Here is a 19,370-nt window from a genome sequence, read left to right as displayed (position 1 = left end):
TTAAGGAACTGACCTCCCAGCCCATTGTTCCTTCAGTGGGCTGGTTTCAGTCATTATGCAAATGTACTGTTTATAAGATTGGAAACCTGCAGTCAGCTGAGACTGAAGAAGTCATTTGGATGAGTGACGAAACGTTTCTCGCACAAAACGCTACGTCCAGATGAACAGAATCAACTTTTTGGAGATTTACTTTCCTGGATGATTGAGAACTTTCAGATTGTCTTAGTTTATCTTGGAGTGGAGACGATACTTGAGAAGGATGCAGTGTTTAGTGGAGTATGTTTCCTCATAAATATTATGGACAGTCTGCAGTTTCCGCTGAGTTGACTTTTCTGTGAACTTTGTACACTTCTGGGGTTACTTTAGTACTTTTTTTTTTTTGCTAGGACAATTTTGCAAAAAGATGTACTGGCAGTAAGTACAGGCCCATGAGCAAAATAATAATTGATAATAAAGACATGTAATGCCCTCCCAGAATCCCTTGGGCTCAGATGAGGAAGCAGTACTTCAGCTCTGGGGTCAACAAGAGATCGCTGGATACCATTGAGAGGGCGGCTTTCTTTGTAACCTTGGACGACGAGGAGCAAGGCATGAGGGGAGATGACCCAGAGGGGAACTTGGACTGCTATGCCAAGTCTCTGCTTCATGGGAAATGTTATGACAGGTGAGGAGGTCACTAAGGAACCTGTGTGGGGGGTGTTTATGAACCTGGTATATTTAAAACTGTGTGTAGTGACTTCTGTCTTAATTCAAGAGCCCAACTGCAGTGAGCATTGTATAAAAATGTGAAAGTAAAGTTAGATTTGTAGTAATAGGTGGTTCTTCTCAGAGACAAAAGATACATCACCACTTAAAGTAGATTACATGGCCAAGAGAATGTTCACCATCAGTATGTAATGCTCTGGGAATACCATGCCATTTATTGGAAGACAGTTGGTGATATTTAAGAACTGATTGCATCCGTCTGTCCATGTAAGAATTATGTAATGTGATGTTGATATTTTCCACATAGGAAAAATGATCTTTTTCTCCTGCATGTTAGGTTTCGGGTAATCAGGGTTCATCTTATTTTAAAAACCGGAAAGTACCATGTTACTCCAAACAAGTACTTGACTCAGGCAGGCTTACTTGCAGTAGGATGAGGTAGAGGAGGGGTGCCCAATTCCAGTCCTCAAGAGCTACTATCCTGCAGTTTTTAGATGCATCCCTACTCCAACACAGCTGAATCAAATGGTTTGATTACCTCTTCAGCATCCCATCAACTTCATCACCCCCCCCACCACCACCAACCACCACCACCACCAGTGGGGTGATTGTTTTGATTTGGAGCTATAGAGATAGAATTGATAGGGATAAATACTACAATGAATGGACTGAATTTACTAAACTGAGCTCAGATTGTAAGAGTGGAAGAGTACCTTACATGCCTCCGTGCACACACAGACACACACCTCCACCTCTGCTATGGCTGGATTCCCCTAAAATACCAACAGAGTAGTACACAGGGTGGCAGGAGATTAGTGAAGTGAAACACAAATATAGTAATCAGTTTCTAATCTTTAGCTTTTGTTGGCAGATGCTATCAGCTGCTGTGTGTCTAGTAATCTTTCCCACAAATCTGTGTGATGTGATTTAAGCTGCTCACTGAGTCACACCTGGATTTCCCTAAAATACGACCAGAGGGATGTAGGCGGAGAAATGTTTTCTATTCTTTTGTTTTGATCCTCAGACTGCTGCATATTTTCCGTGAGGCGCACGCACACACACACACACGCTATGAATGTGGAGATCGTACTCTGAACTTACTGCCATCTTCAAGAAAGAGTTTGATATGAATGAGCTTTCATGTGGCACTTTCTGCTGAAAGTAGCCGATAGAAGACGGGAGCACTAGTGATAAATACTGTGTCTACTAAGGAGCCCAAAGTGTCCCAAAATGAAATCTGCATGATACTTTTTTTTTTTTTTTTTACTTTTTTTTGGTTCTTAAAACACTTCATGTTCTGCACAATATTAAACTCTGTATTAAAGTGCTGAATGAGTGTGGGGAGAATATCCCAAGATTTGTCTTTCATCACCTGGATGATTTGCCGCCTGTTACATACTCCAGCATGGATGTGTGTTGTCTACTACGGTGAATGGACCAGCTGTGTGCTGAGGTGGGTGCTTTAAAACATGCAATTAAACTACAGGCGGATGTCTGCGAGCAAGTTATGACCAATGCTGTGGAGGTCGACCAACGTGTGACTGCTCTTGAGTGTCGGTCTGAGGTGCCGGCTGAGCCTGTTACTCTGAATGCTCAGGGGTCGGGGACCGCTTCCCACTTTCCCCTGGGGAAACATGCAGAGGAGCGGTGGGGGAGTCGAAGTAAAGGCGGCCCGCGCGGAAGGCAGGGAGCCAGAGCTTTGGCTGCTTCAAGGACTGGGAAAAGCACAGTGTCAGCGTTTTGTCTGGAGATGTTGCTATGTGGTCAAGATCAGGCTCTGACGACAGCCTCAGGTCGTAATATGGAAACTACTGCAACAACAGAGGGTCCCGTTGAGACAGTGCTTCTTACATGCTCCCCACAATGGAGTAAAGTTGTGAAAAATGGCAAGTCTCGTCACAAGCTGGAGAAGGTTAATTCGGGTTCAAGAATGCATGCTGCTACCACTGGACACAATAAGAGGCCTGGACCTGTATTGGTTATCGGCACTGGAGCTGTGAGTAGGGGAGACCGGGGATAGTTGTAACATTTTTGACATTTCTGTCTGTAAATCGGAGCTCTTTTAAGGTAGTGGATTAAAAATGTAATGCAAAGTATTTACATGTCTCTGCTATTAAATAGTGCAGCTATTTTCTCTGCAGCACAATTACCCATTGCATGGTATGGCCTCAAACACAAAGAGTGAAATGTTGCAATTAACCCCATAGTCTGGGTTAGTTGTAACTGTCACGAAGTACAAGGTGGACTCACGCGCTGGACTCCGGGGATGATGCACACAAGAGAATTTATTAAAGAACAATGTCCAATGAGTGTATATACACAGATGCGAGGCAGTGCTATGTACAAAAGGTGAGGGGGGCAGGGCTCTGGGGAAAATCCAGGGGAACACGCTCGTCTTTCTCCACACAATCCAAAAACGAATCCACTCGCACACCAGGGAAACAGTCCAGGGAATCTGTACACAAAGAAACGCTTGTTGCTGATGTCGTTGCCCCAACTTGTTTAATATAAGTTAAAGTAATAGTGTGGTAAGTTGTAACATCTGCGTTATTGTTACAACTAACCCAGACTGTTGCTGTTACAACTGACCCAGACTCCTATAGCCATGAACTAGCTAATATTATAGCCAACGACTAAAACATTAGCACTAAAGACCTACACAGAATATATCCCCATAGACATACAAATAACACAATTTAAGTTTGATGAGTTTAACTGCAAAGCAGATAATGCTATTAAACATTGAAATAAAGTAGAAAAACTTACTTTTTGGCATACAAATGACTTTTTTTTCGTGTTAAATTGTCTGTGTTTGACAAAATGTGCTGATTTTTCACTTGTGATAGCAGAACTGAATTGGGCATGCACAGGATGAATCACATCATTTGAAACTTAGCCCTGATTGGAGAAACTGGAAGTGTTACAACTGACCCACGTTACAACTATCCCCAGTCTCCCCTACAATCAGAACTGTGAAAACTAAATTGGTGAGCGTGTTTGCCACTAAATTTGCCCTGAATGTAGATGCAGAAACTCAAATCAAATCAAATCAAATCACTTTTTATTGTCACATCACATGTGCAGGCACACTGGCACAGCACATGCGAGTGAAATTCTTGTGTGCGAGCCCCACAAGCAACAGAGATGTGCAAACACAACAACACAAACGAGCAAAATACAAGAATGGCCAACCTGAAACTAATAAATATATGTACAATATATAATAGTGTATGCATTTCTGGATGTGTATACTAAATATTTTCCTACGTGTGTGTGTGTGTGTGTGTGTGTATGTGTGTGTGTGTGTGTGTGTGTGTGTGTATACACATTTTTACAAATTAAATAGTAAAAAAATAAAATAATAATAATAATAATAATAATAAAATATATAAAATATACAGAGTTGAATATGTGCAAAACAAGTGGCATTTATATACAGTGTGGAGTGCATAATGTTGAAAACTCTTGCTCTGTATTTGAGAGAGAAATTCAAAAGAGATGTGACCTGTCAAAAAAATTGCTAGTAAACGTAGCAGGTTCGGCTCTTTCAAGGTTACTGCTGAATGTAATGATGTGGGTGAAATGTACAATCCTGAACTCTGGCCTGAAGGGGCTCTGGTCCAGCGCTTTTATGAACCTCGTAAGCCCGGTACGGTGGTGCCAAGCACAGTGGATCCAGCACGGGAGATAACTGCGCCTTCTGGTACCAATGTATCAACATGAAGATGTCTATTCGGGTATTATCTTACAACTGTCGTGGTCTACGTTTGGGACAGAGTGCAGGGGATAAAGCTCGACGGATTGTTGTGGACAGTCTGCTTGCAGAATGTGACATTTTATGCTTGCAGGAGACATGGTTGTCCAAACAGGACCTGGGAAAACTTAACTGTCTAAATGCAAGTTTTTTGGGAGTGGGGGAATCAAAAACTGATCTCAGCACAGCTATAGTCAGAGGTAGTGGAGTGGTTGCTGTGCTTTGGGACAAAAAAATAGACCCCATGATAAAGCCCATTAGACTGAATGTAGACTGGTGTACTGGTATACAATATACACAGAATAATAGTAGTTTTATCATTCTTAATATTTATACTCCCTATGAATCTTGTGAAAATGAGCAAGACTACCTCAGTAGGTTGGCTTTTATTAATGCATTTATTCAAGACAACGATACTTACAGTATATATGTTTTGGGTGATTTTAATGCTGATCTCACAGACAGCAGTTCTCAGTTTGCTGACCATTTAACCCACTTTTGTGAAGTTAATAATCTTATCCTGCCTACCAAAGTGTTACTGCCTGCAGACAGCTATACATACATAAGTGAAGCCTGGCATAGTACATCATGACTGGACCACCGTATCTGTACAGCTGATGGACATGCAGCTTTAGCAAACATGACTATTAGGTATGAGGTAACTGTGTCAGACTTTTGGTTTTACTGTGAATGTGGAACAAATGCCAGCAACAACTGGAAATAACATTGCTAATATTGCTACCAGTGTAAAATTAGACTGGTCAGCATTTAGTGAAGATGATTTCTTAGCTTATCATAGTAACACCGATATACAGCTGAACAACATTTCTTTGCCCAAAGAAGCTATTTTGTGAAAGGATGTCACCTGTAAGAATGCTGTGCATAAACATTTACTCTGCTCCATGTATGATGATATAGTGACTGCTCTGTATGAAAGTGGTACACTGCTTGATAAACAACACAAGCATAAGAAACCTAACATCAGACCTGGCTGGAAAGAACATGTATCCACGTACCATGATGAAGCTCGCATAGCTTATAAATGTTGGGCCATGGCTGGAAGACCTAAACAAGGCCCAGAATTTGAACAGAAAAAATGTGCGAATGCCAGATATAAGTACGCTGCTCGCTTTAAAACTAAAAATGAGCAAATGCTGAGAGCGGATTCTTTGGCCAGGAAAATGCTGTGAAATAATAGGACAGATTTTTGGAAAGAGGTGAAAGCTCTTAATAACTGTAAACCATCTCTACCATCAACTGTTGAAGGTGTTTCTGGGGCAGATAACATTGCAGCATTATGGAGACAGCATTACAGTGCGTTGTTTAACTGTATAAAAAGTGAACGATGTGAGGACAATTTTGACATGAGTAATGACACAATAAGTGTAAGGACATATGAAGTATATGAAGCCATTCATAGGTTATCTGATAATAAAGCTTCTGGTTTGGATCACATCACTGCAGAACATATAAAACATGCTAGTTTAAGGCTAGCTCCTCTTCTAGCACTCTGCTTCGCTGGGTTTATGATTCATGGCATATTACCAGACTCAATGCTGTGTATTTTACTGGTACCAGTTATGAAGGACAAAGCTGCAAAAGTGAGCTGTTTGGATAATTACAGGCCGATTGCACTAGCCAGTATTTTATCTAAGGTGTTAGAAAGAATCTTGTTTGACAGAGTTAGTGTGTTCATCTCTTCTCTGGATATAATCAGTTTGGCTTCAAACCAAAGCACGGCATTGACATGTGCATTATGTGCACTCAAGGAAATAGTTTGTATAGGGCTAAAAATTCATCTGTCCTCATCTGTTTCATTAATGCCTCTAAGGCAGTGGTCCCCAAACTACGGCCTGTGGGCCGGATACGGCCTGCCTCCACATTTGTCCCGGCCCCCTGAACAATATTAGAGATGCATTATTTTTTCCCTCGCATTATTATTTTTTCAGTCTGGCCACGCGATCGACACTAATGCACCCATAGAACACTGGGGTGTAGTGGGCCTGCCCGACTGAATCTCTGGAAATGTTTCCTCATGTCAATAAAGCTCATTTGATTTGAATTGTAAACCACACTAAACCGCACTTTTCCCAGAACGTGAACGTGACCCGTCTGAACTGGAATCTGCATACGGAGATGTGCTGTACTAGACAATGGTTGAGCCGCGGCAGAGTTTTGAGGCGTTTTTACGAGCTGCTACCCGAAATTAACGCATTTCTTCATTCAAAAGGCAAAACGGTCCCAGAGCTGATCAACCCAGAATGGAAGTGGCACCTGGCATTTTTAACAGACGTGACGGAAATGCTGAACGGCCTTAACTTGCAGCTACAAGGCCAGGGGAAACTCATTTGCAACATGTATTCCCTGCATTTGAGTTGAAACTAGCGCTGCTTTTGGAACAAGTGAAAAAGCACAACTTCACCCATCTCCCTGCTACCCAAAACCTTTCTGCAGAGAACCCAGCGGTCCCGTTCCCAGCTGAAAAGTGTGTGGAAGCACTGGAAATGCTGAAGGCGGAGTTCAGTGTGTGATTCCGTCAACTACATGTTCATGCAAAAGAAATCCGTCTTTTCCAAAACCCCTTTGTTGCCGACATCGATGAAGCCCAGCCTTTTTATCAGTTTGAGCTGGTCGAGTTACAGAACTGTGATGTTCTGAAAGACCCATTCAAGCCCAACAGTCTCGTTGACTTCTATGCCGCCCTCCCAAATGACACGTACCCTAACATAAAAAAAACATGCAATGAAGATGTCCACACTTTTTGGCAGCACGTATATCTGCGAGCAAACCTTTTCACGCATGAAACTCATGAAAACTCCGATGAGATCAAGATTGACAGATGAACATCTGCATCAGTGTTTGAGACTGGCTGTGACTAGAATGGAACCGGACATTCAACTTCTCACCGGCCAGATGCAGGCCCACAGTTCACACTGATGAACATACAGTACATAGGTAAGCTCACTTTTGAGACTTGAATAAGTTATTCTGAGTATAAACAAATATAATCATAATAAAATCTACTGGGATAAAATCCATCTCCACAACCATACTGGTATTGAAATGTTTTGTGCTGTGTAGGTGCTGTATCACTTAGTTTGGTTTCTCAGCCTGCTTGCTTTGTGGTTTTCAGAGGGAAGTTGATGAGAGAAAGCAAACAGTGGTGTCTACTAGGCTACCCTACTGGCACCTACAAAACTGGATTATAAGGAAAGAACACAAGAACTTTGAGAGACTGCTCATATGAGTCATTTAAGAGATTCTGCTCTGACAACTGAAGCTTAAGATTGCGCACGGCCAGTGTTGGGAAGGTTACTTTTAAAATGTATTCCATTACAGAATACATGCCCCAAAATGTATTCTGTAACGTATTCCGTTACGTTACTCAATGACAGTAACGTATTCTGAATACTTTGGATTACTTAATATATTATCGTGCTTTTTACAACAACGTGAATGTACTATTGCTGTGTGATTTATTACTATTACTGAAGGTCCGCGACTCCGAACTGTAGTAAAGGGACCTCTGACTAATACCCTGTCGGCTCGTAGCCGAAAAATAGCTTTACTTTGTTGTGTGGGTCAACTCTGCTTGCGAGAGACAGAGAGAGGCGTTGAAAGGCTGCTCCAACGGAACTTATTGTTTTCGGAGGAAAACACGAACACGGTGTACAGTCGAGTCTTAATAGCTTACTTACAACTGGGCTCGTCAGGCTCTCTTCTTGGCTGCAGTGGTTATTATTATATTTACATGCTTCCAGCTCCCGTTTTTCCTCGATGACAACTCGTACCTTTCCACTCCCCTTTTTCTCCCTCCTCGCGCTCACAGACCCATAACGTGTATGGCAGTCCATTCTCCCTGCAGCACGGACTACACTGCCCATGATGCTACATTCTTTAGAGCTATGCTTGTAGCATTCTGCCTGTTAGCTTAGCACAACAACAACAACAACAACAACGAAAAGGCCTCTCTCACCCAGGAAACACACAGTCGCAGAGAGAGAGAGAGAGCGTCGCCCTGTAACCATGGCAACCATAACGCTGCCGCCTGGAACAACAGAACGTAGCTGTCAAACAAAACCCAAACAGTCCTGACCCGCGACAAAATGAAACAGGAAAGTACCGCAGTGTAATCCATTTATTTCAACAAAGTAACTGTATTCTAAATACCACCTTTTTAAACGGTAACTGTAACGGAATACAGTTACTCATATTTTGTATTTTAAATACGTAACGGCGGTACATGTATTCCGTTACTCCCCAACACTGCGCACGGCACAACAGAAACTTTCTTTCTGTGAAGAACCCAGAGAGGGTTATTTGGTTATTATTGATTTCAGAAATACTGTTATTATATATTTCCTGACTTTTTTTCTGTGAAGAACCCAAAGAAGGTTATTTGATTATTTATTGATGTCATAAATAGTGTTATTAAGTATTTCCTACGTTAATTTTTTCTGTGAAGAACCCAAAGAGGGTTATTTGATCTCGGAAAGGGTTATTAATATTTGGTTATGTGCGGCTTTCTGGAAAACAATAAAGGTTAACATTTCGGCAAACCTGCGATTATCACACTTTTTCTGTTAAAAACTGACCCTGGCCCCCATCAGAGAAGGGAAAAGTTATGTGGCCCTCACTGGAAAAAGTTTGGGGACCCATGCTCTAAGGCTTTTGATCGAGTGAACCACAGAAAACTTTTTGATAAACTGAAGAGACGGGGAGTTCCTCAATACATCGTGAGGATTCTCTCTTACTGGTACGCTCATCAGAACATGCAGGTTAAATGGGGAAGCAGTATTTCTGCCCCCTTTGGCGTCAGCAATGGTGTTAGACAGGGTGGGATTTTGTCTCCAATTTTATTTAATTTATATGTTGATGATTTGTCCATACAGCTGAGAGCCTGTAACACTGGGTGTATATTAGGTAAAACATTGATAAATCATCTCATGTATGCAGATGACCTGGTTGTTTATAGTCCAAGCAGTGCTGGGTTACAGGATCTTCTCAATGTCTGTACTGAATATGGTGTGCAATATGACATGAAGTACAATGCTGCTAAAAGTGCTGTTTTGATATGTAGAAGCAAGCAGGATAAACAGCTAAATTTCCCTTTGTTTAAACTGGCACAAAAAACTCTTGAAGTTCATAAAAAGGTGAAATACCTCGGGGACTTTATTACTGAGAAAATGAATGATGATGATGACATATACAGACAGCGGTGTGAGCTCTATGTGCAGGCAAATGCTACTGCACGCAAATTCAGCTTTTGTTCACTTCCAGTTAAAGTGGCTTTGTTTAAAGCGTATTGCACACCGATATATACTGCCCCCTTGTGGTCATCCTACAAACACTGTAGCATGCAGAAGCTGCATGTTGCATATAATGATGCGATAAGAATCTTTTGGAGGGGTAGTGCCAGCCAGATGTTTGTAGCTGTGTGTGTTTGGACTTTTAAAGCACTTTTAAGAAAGCTAATGTTCAATTTTAGAGAACGACTGGATGGTTCGAGTAACAGTATAATTTTAGCGCTCACAGATCCAACGGTTCCCGTTACTCATCCAGTCTGAGAAAGCACTGGTTGAAGTGTTTGTGTATTTATTGATTTCTTTTAAGTAATTGTGTTTTATGTATATTATGGTGTTATATTTTTACAAATGCTTTATATATTTACAGTGGGGCAAAAAAGTATTTAGTCAGCCACCGATTGTGCAAGTTCCCCCACCTAAAATGATGACAGAGGTCAGTAATTTGCACCAGAGGTACACTTCAACTGTGAGAGACAGAATGTGAAAGAAAAATCCATGAATCCACATGGTAGGATTTGTAAAGAATTTATATATATATATATATATATATATATATATATATATATATATATATATATATATATATATAAATGCTTATGTTGAGTTTTCATGCAGTCATCATCTCTCCTTTATTTTTGTATTGTCTGTCTAAAAAACAAAACAAACAAAACAAAACAAAGGCAACTTCTTTTCCCACTTTCATAATAATGTACATTTTTACAAGTATGGCTGTGCCAACTCTTATATTAAAAATAATCTTTTCCTTCCCTGTTTATTTATTTTTTCCTCCAGTACACGCTGGCCACAGATGCCTTCCAGCTAGGCTACACTGAGGACGGCCACTGTAAAGGTGATGTGGAGCCTTCTCTACCCCAAACTCAGAGACTTGTCTGGAACATCCCGGCAGAGGTAGGAATGCTGGGCAAGATGTGTGTGTCTGATTAGTGTGAAACTGCCCTCACTTGTCTAAAGATGTGGCCAAGTTAACTAGAATGTTGTGTGCAGTTCAGGTTAATATAGTCAGTGTTGGGAAGGTTACTTTTAAAATGTATTCCACTACAGATTACAGATTACATGCTCCAAAATGTATTCTGTAACGTATTCCGTTACGTTACTCAATGAGATTAACGTATTCTGAATACTTTGGATTGCTTAATATATTATCATGCTTTTTACAACTACATGAATGTACTATTGCTGTGTGATTTATTACTGTTACTGAAGGTCCGCGGCTCCGAACCGTAGTAAAGGGACCTCTGACTAATACGTCGGGTTCATGTCGGGCTCGTAGCCGAAAAATAGCTTTACTTTGTTGTCTGGGTTAACTCTGCTTGCGAGAGACAGAGAGAGGCGTCGAAAGACTGCTCCAACGGAACTTATTGTTTCGGAGGAAAACACGAACACGGTGTACAGTCGAGTCTTAATAGCTTACTTACAACTGGGCTCGTCAGGCTCTCTTCTTGGCTGCAGTGGTTATTATTATATTTACATGCTTCCAGCTCCCGTTTCTGCTTGATGACAGCTCGTACTTTTCCTTTTTCTCCCTCCTCGCGCTCACAGACACATAACGGGTATGGCAGTCCATTCTCCCTGCAGCACGGACTACACTGCCCATGATGCTACATTCTTTAGAGCTATACCTGTAGCATTCTGCCTATTAGCTTAGCACAACAACAACAAAAAGGCGCTCTCTCTCTGCGTGTTTCCTGGGTGAGAGAGCGCCTTTTTGCTAGGCAGAGAGAGAGCGTCACCCTGTAACCATGGCAACCGTAACGCTGCCGCCTGGAACAACAGAACGTAGCTGTCAAACCAAACCCAAACAGGCCTGACCCGCGACAACATGAAACAGAAAAGTACCGCCGTGTAATCGATTTATTTCAACAAAGTAACTGTATTCTGAATACCACCTTTTTAAACGGTAACTGTAACGGAATACAGTTACTCATATTTTGTATTTTAAATATGTAACGGCGGCACATGTATTCCGTTACTCCCCAACACTGAATATAGTATATATGATGCATACATGTAGGCACATGTCTTGACCATCTTGTCCTTGCAGACTCCAGTATGATGTGAATCAAATATTATTTAAGTCTCAGTGCAGAGCCTTTATTTCAATGGCCCTGCTTGTGTTGTATAATGGAATCAAATTTATGTTTAAGCCAAATGATCGATATAAACCACAAAATTCATTTAGAGCTGATAGTTAGTTGGTTTCTCAGTTGCAGTGTTCAGCAAGCTTTGTAGAACTTCTTTGAAATGAAAACGGTTCTACTGTGTGGTGGAAATAGTTTGGTTCGGTTACTTGCTAAGCTAGGTCCCCACTCACACAGTCTTTGAGACCAGTCTGTGACCATCTGGCAACCACCTATGAGGGAAAAATGATTGGTTGTTGCAAGTTGCAAGTTGTTGCAAGTTGCCCGCTTGAAATTGGTTGACTGGCTGCTGGACTTTCGGGAAGGAATGTTGTTCCATTCTTGGAACAGTCCTGGGTTGGCTTTGGCATTTCTTGATCATGCTCCCTTCTTCTCTGCACGATACAGCGTTTTTATGTTGAGGAATATTATTCTGAAATTGTTTGCTTTCAGAATAATATTTCTCAACTCTGCTTACCCCGTTTCCTGTAGCATCTCCTGTGCGAAGTAAGCAGGGGTAGGCAGTATGTTCCTGAGAGGTAATCTGTCTGCGGCAGAGTGGTATCTCCTATATTCCACCAGAGGTCCGATTCATGGAAGTACGACCCGTAAATATGGAGTGGCTGAAGTGGCCTTTTCATCACGGGCGATGAAAAGTCTGGAGATGCGGGATGTTTTCACTTTGGCCTGTCATTCTACAAGACCATAGTTCCACAGTTAGGGGTACCGGGAGACTACATCCTCTTTCCAGGTGTCTGCTGTCAATCAGCTGTTGATGACGTCAGCCTGTCACCTCCGCTTCAGATCGCTCTCCTAAACGCTCGCTCCATAGCCAACAAATCATTTGTACTGAATGGCTTTTTTAGCAGTAATAGTCTGGACTTCATGTTTCTCATGAATGTATCCACCTTAATGAGCTCTGCCCAGTCGGCTGTCGCTTCATCGGGACTCCGCATTTGGACAATCGTGGTGGTGGTCTGATCACTGTTCACCGAGACAATTTCGCGTGCAGGACACTGAGTTTTTCCCTTCCTTTGAGTCACAACTTCTTAAGGTTGGTTCTTCAGATATATTTTATTGTGTTTTAATTTACCGCCATCCCGGCCCCGCTGATGTTTTCATTAAAGATTTTACGGACTTTTTATCTTCCATTATTAAACTGGAGAAAGTCTTAATGATTGGGGATTTCAACCTCCACGTGGATGATCTTAGCTGTAGCATGGCCTCTGACTTTTTATCTATTACAGACTCTTTTAGTTTCATTCAGCATGTCTCTGGACCCACCGATGTTAAAGGCCACACCTTGGACCTTGTGTTTTCTCTTGGCTTAGACATAACTAATGTCTGTGTTAAAGACGTATAAGTGAGTGACCATTCCTGTGTTACTTTTAATCTTAGCTTCCCACTGTACGCACCACCTTCTAATCTCATGTTCCATAAGCGGTTCATAAATCAGGATGTTGCTTTGAAGTTTTCTAATATGTTGGACCCTCGTGTGATCAATGGCAGCACTGATGCTGATGTTGCTACACAGTGTTTTAACAATCACTGCTTGGAGATTTTAAATTCAGTGGCACCTATGAAATCTGTCATTGCTTCCCCAAAAAGAGCTCATCCATGGATAAATTATGACGTAAGGAAGGTCAAAAGAATCTGTAGGAAAGTAGAACGCCTTTGGAAATCAACTAAACTCGAAGTTCACAGGCTCCACCCTAGGGAACTTTGGGTTTCCCTACATGAAACCATAAAAACAGCCAGATCAGGATATTTTTCTCAGTTAATATCATCAAGCAAGAGAAATTCCAAGGTACTGTTTGACTCCATAAACTCTATTGTTTCCCCCGTGGTCCACCCAGTACCTGTGACCTTTATATCTGAGAGTGATGACTTTCTGAATTTCTTTGTGGATAAAGTTGATCATGTCCGTATGAGCATTGGTTCTTCAATACCATCTGTTTGTGTCTCTGGGCCACCTCCCCCTCATTTACTGTCAGTGTTTAACCCAATGACCATACATGACCTTTCACTCCTGCTGGAAAAAATGAAAATTACCACTTGTGCAAATTACATTCTACCTGCTGGGCTGTTTAAAAATGCTCTCTCTGCCATTGGCCGCTCTATTGTAGAGATATGCAATGCCTCTCTTTTAACAGGTGTGGTCCCTACGTTCTGTAAGCATGCTGTTGTTGAGCCGATATTAAAAAAGAGCAGTTTGGATCCAACTCAGCTTAAGAATTATAGGCCTATCTCTAAGCTTCCATTATTATCGAAAATTCTGGAAAAAGTAGTTGCAGATCAACTTACCACTTTTTTAGAAAAACATGAAATTTATGACAAATTTCAGTCAGGTTTCCGTAAAAGTCACTCAACAGAAACCGCATTACTTAAAGTCTCTAGTGACATTATGATGTCAGCTGACTCCAGAGCATCCTCAGTCACGGTTTTCTTGGACTTGACATCTGCCATTGACTCCATTGATCATACCATCCTGATTAACAGGTTCCGGGACGTAGTCGGTGTGTCCAGTCTGGCTCTGGAGTGGTTTCGGTCATACCTCTCCAACAGATCTTTTAGTGTTTTTGCGAATCGGTTTATGTCACATTCTAAAGATCTGACATGTGGGGTACCGCAGGGTTCAGTTCTGGGTCCTATTCTTTTTCTTTTGTACATGTTACCTCTAGGACTTATAATTAGGCAGTTCCCTGAGGTGTCTTATCACTTCTGTGCTGATGATATCAAACAACTGTGCTTTACTCGAGTTGTTTTCAGTCTGGTTTTCTTTTTTCTTTTTAATGAGCTTTGTTCCAGTTTCTCTATGCTAGTAGTAAAACAGTGTTTCTGTACTGCTCCCTCTGCCTTTGCAAGTGTTTTAATAAAAATATTGAAGGCCGTTGCAGCATTTACAACTATAAAAATGTTGATCTGTGTCAGTGGAAACAATTGAAGGATTTCAGATGCCATTAAGTCTTCCTGTCTAAGACCTGTGGCTCCACTCTGGGACTGCAGTAGTGACTACGTTCATGAGCAGCACATGTCACCCCCCCTTTTATTTTTCAAGATCAAAAATGTGACGTACATTTAATTTTTTTATTCCATGATATCTCCCCCAGCCACTGACATCCTGACAGAGAGGAAGCCCAGCATGTTATTCAATGGCAGGAGGTGCGTGAAACTGCATCCTATTATTTATTATTTGCAAAGTGCTGCCACTGCTCTCACATTCAGGATGGAAATGAGAGTGCACAAAATAATTTGTCCTCTAAACTACTGCAGGTTAAAAGGAACATCACAGTAAGATGGTATGACAGGTCTTTTCCTTTCCCAGCAACCAATTTAACAGCTGATTAAACAGGATTAATCATGTTCTGAAGTTATAAAACTGAACTTTTAAATGATTTTGGCATATTCTTACTTGAATTTTGTCCACACTTTGTCTAAAATGCAACATTATTTGGTATTTTAAAAAAGGAATATTTTCTCTTCTCAGAGAAAAATCTACAGTATAAGGAGAGACTCCAGTTGTGCCATTCAAAGTGTTTTGTTTTTGTCCCCTAACCGCATCAAATGAAAGGTTTTCTTGAACTGGATGTGGATGGTGATGAGTCCGGCAACTGACCGCTCTAAAAGAAAGAAAACAAGAAAATCACACCCTTTATGATTTTGTACTTTAAACACCAGCGTCACAAGAGTTGTTTATCCAGAGCTGGATGTGTAATTATGTCAGAGTTAAAATGTAGTTTTTACAGTAGCCGTAACTTTTTTTTTCTGTATTTCATGGAGCAAAATGTTTTTCTCGTGGCAGCGTTGTGAGGGTGATTGAAACTGGCACATCAAATGAGTGAATGCCATTTGCAGAATAAATTAAACCAAAGTCCATGAATAGAAATTGGCAGGACTGTAAAAAGGCTGTACTGTAATTGACACATACCAGTCCTCCAGTATTTACTTGGCTGTCATGGTCCTGGGCCATGTTGGCCCAGTATTCTTAGCTTTTGTGTGTTTTGTATTTTGTTCTTTATTCATGCCGTGGTTCCTGGGTTCTGTTAAGATGTTCCTTATTTGATTACCCCCTGTGTGCCCCTCTGTGTATCTGTGAGTCCTCGTTTCCCCTCCTTGTGTTTTATTCCATGTGTTCCCAGCCTGTTATGTCTGTGTTCTCCCCGTGCTCTCTCTCCTCCTGTCTGAACCTCTGTGTACTTCCTGTTTTACTTTGCCCGTCTCCCGTCAGGGTTGCATTCACTCCTGCCGTGTCTTGTTATGATTATCGGTGTCACCTGCGTTCCCTGTGTGTTCCCACTTCCCTCGTTAACCCTCTGTGTATTTATGTCTGCGTCTCCCTCAGTTCTGTGTCGTGTTCTCCCTCATGGCCGTGTGTGTCTCTGTCTATTACGTTATAGTTTCCCAGTTTAGTTTGTATGGTTTTGCTCTCCAGCAATAAAGCTGTGAATTTTGAGTTCATTCCTGTCTCTGTGAGTTTGCGATTGGGTCCTAAGAGTAGTGATGGCCAAATGAAGCTTTCCGAAGCACTGAAGCTTGTATTGAAAAACGATTCATTACTCGAAGCTTTTCAACACAGTCCTCTCCGGTGACATCTGGTGGTGAAAATTTTGAAGAGCAGCTTGAATCTGCAAAATAAAACGGACTGCTCAATCATCGCTGCTCACTCAAGAGTGGAGTTCTCTCTGATATTGGGCCACCGTTCCGTTGCTTTGAACATGTAATTGGTTTTGTTTTCTCGATTGGGGGGCTGAAAAAAATGTAATGCGTATTTGCGTAATACATTTTGATCAATAAACTTTCCCTATTTAAACATGCACTATGGTGGCCTTTCTTTGCTCATAACTCCTTGATGTTGGTAAATACAATAAGTGAGCAATATATATAATATACATATGAGAATGCACAGCACATTATGGAGTATGCCCCTGCTGTGAAGTCCTGCCTCCATCTACTTGTCGTTTAATCACTGGACAGCTGGACAGGTTCATACAAAATATTAGATTAGGCCAATTGTCCTATACATATTTTTGACCTAGGGGTGGGATTGATTGTGAACTGGAAAGGGAAAATGCTTAGGGAGCTGAGTACGGCTGCATCGTCACTGATTTGTAGAATCATTTTGATTCGATACAGGATCCGATTCAATTTGATTGGAATCTGGAAAGTTTTGCCTCAGTCAGAAATATTACAATTCTGATCATTTAACAGTATATATCCATAATTTTGTATCTATTAAAAGAAAGCTGACACACGTGAGACTTAATTAGAGATGTAAACAGAGAGTTATGAAACCTGCAGCTGCAGAAGCCAGCGGGAAAAAAAAGAGGCAAACACAGCGCGGACCCGACGACACATCAAAATCTGACTCTGACGCGTCGGGTCCGCGCTCTGTGTTTACGTTTGTATGCAGAATCCGTAAACCTGCTCCCAGTTACTGTTTTAGCTGCATGGTGTTTGACGACATGTTGTGAGGTTTAACCTGAGATGCTGGCGTTTCAGGCATAATAACGTTAATTTACAAATCGACACGGGATTTTAATGAATCAATATCACTTTATTCAATTTAGCATGGATTGTAATCAGAAAGGCGATAATCAAAACCCACCCCTAATCAAGAACTTGCAAAGTAAAAACATGATCAATGTAAGGTAGCCCTTTTGTTATTTACATTTAAAAAGAGGATTAGTGTTACTGTGCGCTGGCTGAGTCTGTTTCTTTTCTTAGAAATAGTTTCTCCTGCCCTGGAGAAAGTCCACTTGCATGGAACAGAAGAGGCTGTGGAGTGCAGGAACTACACTGCAAGCTGGTAGATATGCAGGTATTCCTGGGTCCTGCAGACTATCACCTAAAAACAATAAACAAAATGATTTTCTAAACTGTAGCAATGTAATGTACGTATAGTGTCAAATACATTGTTGTAGTCTTCATTAGCTTTAATTCACATGGAAGTGTTCCTAAAGTCATATGCTGTAATGATATTTACATTATGAAAACATGATTTTGGACATTTCAAGTTTTTCACTTCGGCAGATAAAATGAATTGAGCAAAATCAACTCAAAATATTCCCAAACACCAGAACGTCCTCTCTTCCTCGCTGGCTCCATATCTGTCAGTGGAATGATCACCTCGTCGCTATCTGTCACCATCAACACACTCCACGAATCCCGTGGATGATTCACTTCCTTATATCCGTTTGAATCAGGTACCGAAGCAGTTACGTGCGTAATGAAGCTTCGGACGTCACTGGTCACGTGACTTTTGCCAAACGAAGCAAGCCTCGACACAGTGCTTCTGAACCAGTGTGTTGTTTTTTTCGACACACGCTCCGGAGCGTCAGCTTCAAGCGGGCCATCACTACCTAAGAGTAATGTTCAAAGCAAATCTGCATCTGTCATTCATGCCTTTCTATCAGGATATGGAGTGTGTGATGCTTGGCGTACCCTAAATCCTCATGAAAGAGATTACTCCTATTTTTCACATGTGCACCATACATACTCAAGAATTGATTACTTTATCATTGACACTAATTATCTGCAGCAGGTCCACTCCTGTGCCTACCATAGCATAGTTATTTCAGATCACGCCCCTCTTACTCTCTCTTCCACATCCTCCTGTTAAAGCTGCACAGTGGCACTTCAACTCGACCCTTCTGTCAGATGAAAATTTTGTAAAGGATGAGATACGCTTTTACTTTGCCACCAGCTCTCCCCCAGAGACTTCCAGCCTTGTCGTATGGGATGCCTTTAAGGCGTATATCAGAGGCCAGATTATTGCTTATTCAGCAAGAATTAAAAAAACAGTCCACCTATGAAAAAAAAAAAAAAAAAGAGCTAATGCAGTGGTTCCCAAACTTTTTTTTTTGCTAGGCCCCTTTTTGTTTTACAAGAAAAATGTAAAACAAGAAAAATTGGAACGAATCCTGGCAGGATCAGCCTGATATTATTTGTATCCCGCTGTAACTTTACTGTATAAAGCGCAAACATCTCCAAAAAGTCAGGAGTAGTTGGTCATTACAAGAAGTGTTTGTGAACTAAAAATCAAGAATGTGGGATCCTGTTTGCCCGTGATTTGAACAGCCCAGCGCTGCTCCCGACGAAGGGAAAAGCAATTCTGCAGGGGAGACCTACCTCGGCACTTGTGCAGGTGAAACCAAAGGGAAGATTTGCTTCACCATATTTTCTAGTCTTTGGCTTAGAATGAAGTTGCTTTGGAAACATTCAGTGATGCTTCATCTCCTGCTTTGTGTTTGTGTGGGCGCCTGTGCTAGCAGTGTCCAAGCGTTGTTGTGTTTTTTTTTGTTTGTTTTTTTCCTTTTCATACCACACTCCCCCTGCAATGGCTTTGCCCCCCTCCCCCCTAGGGGGCGGGCCCCACACTTTGGGAAGCTCTGAGTCAACTTAAGGAGACTGATGAACAGTATGCTCTCAAACAGAATCATGAAATATTTTAAAAGCGCTAGTTCACTC

The 19,370-nt window shown here is 41.4% G+C and overlaps 1 long non-coding RNA gene across 1 annotated transcript in view; it reads left to right on the top strand.

Annotated features, from left to right (window-relative positions):
* Nucleotides 1-537: 537 nt before the first annotated feature.
* LOC112434704 (uncharacterized) overlaps nt 538-19,370 on the top strand; it is a 37,737-nt gene continuing 18,904 nt past the window's right edge. Inside the window, exons 1-2 of the long non-coding RNA XR_013098459.1 lie at nt 538-664; nt 10,558-10,674. This is a non-coding gene — a long non-coding RNA (uncharacterized LOC112434704). The remainder of the gene's footprint in view (nt 665-10,557; nt 10,675-19,370) is intronic.

The sequence above is a fragment of the Maylandia zebra genome, linkage group LG4, assembly GCF_041146795.1.
Source record: "Maylandia zebra isolate NMK-2024a linkage group LG4, Mzebra_GT3a, whole genome shotgun sequence".
Classification (NCBI taxonomy): Eukaryota; Metazoa; Chordata; class Actinopteri; order Cichliformes; family Cichlidae; genus Maylandia; species Maylandia zebra.
This window is presented reverse-complemented; position numbering and strand designations above follow the sequence as displayed.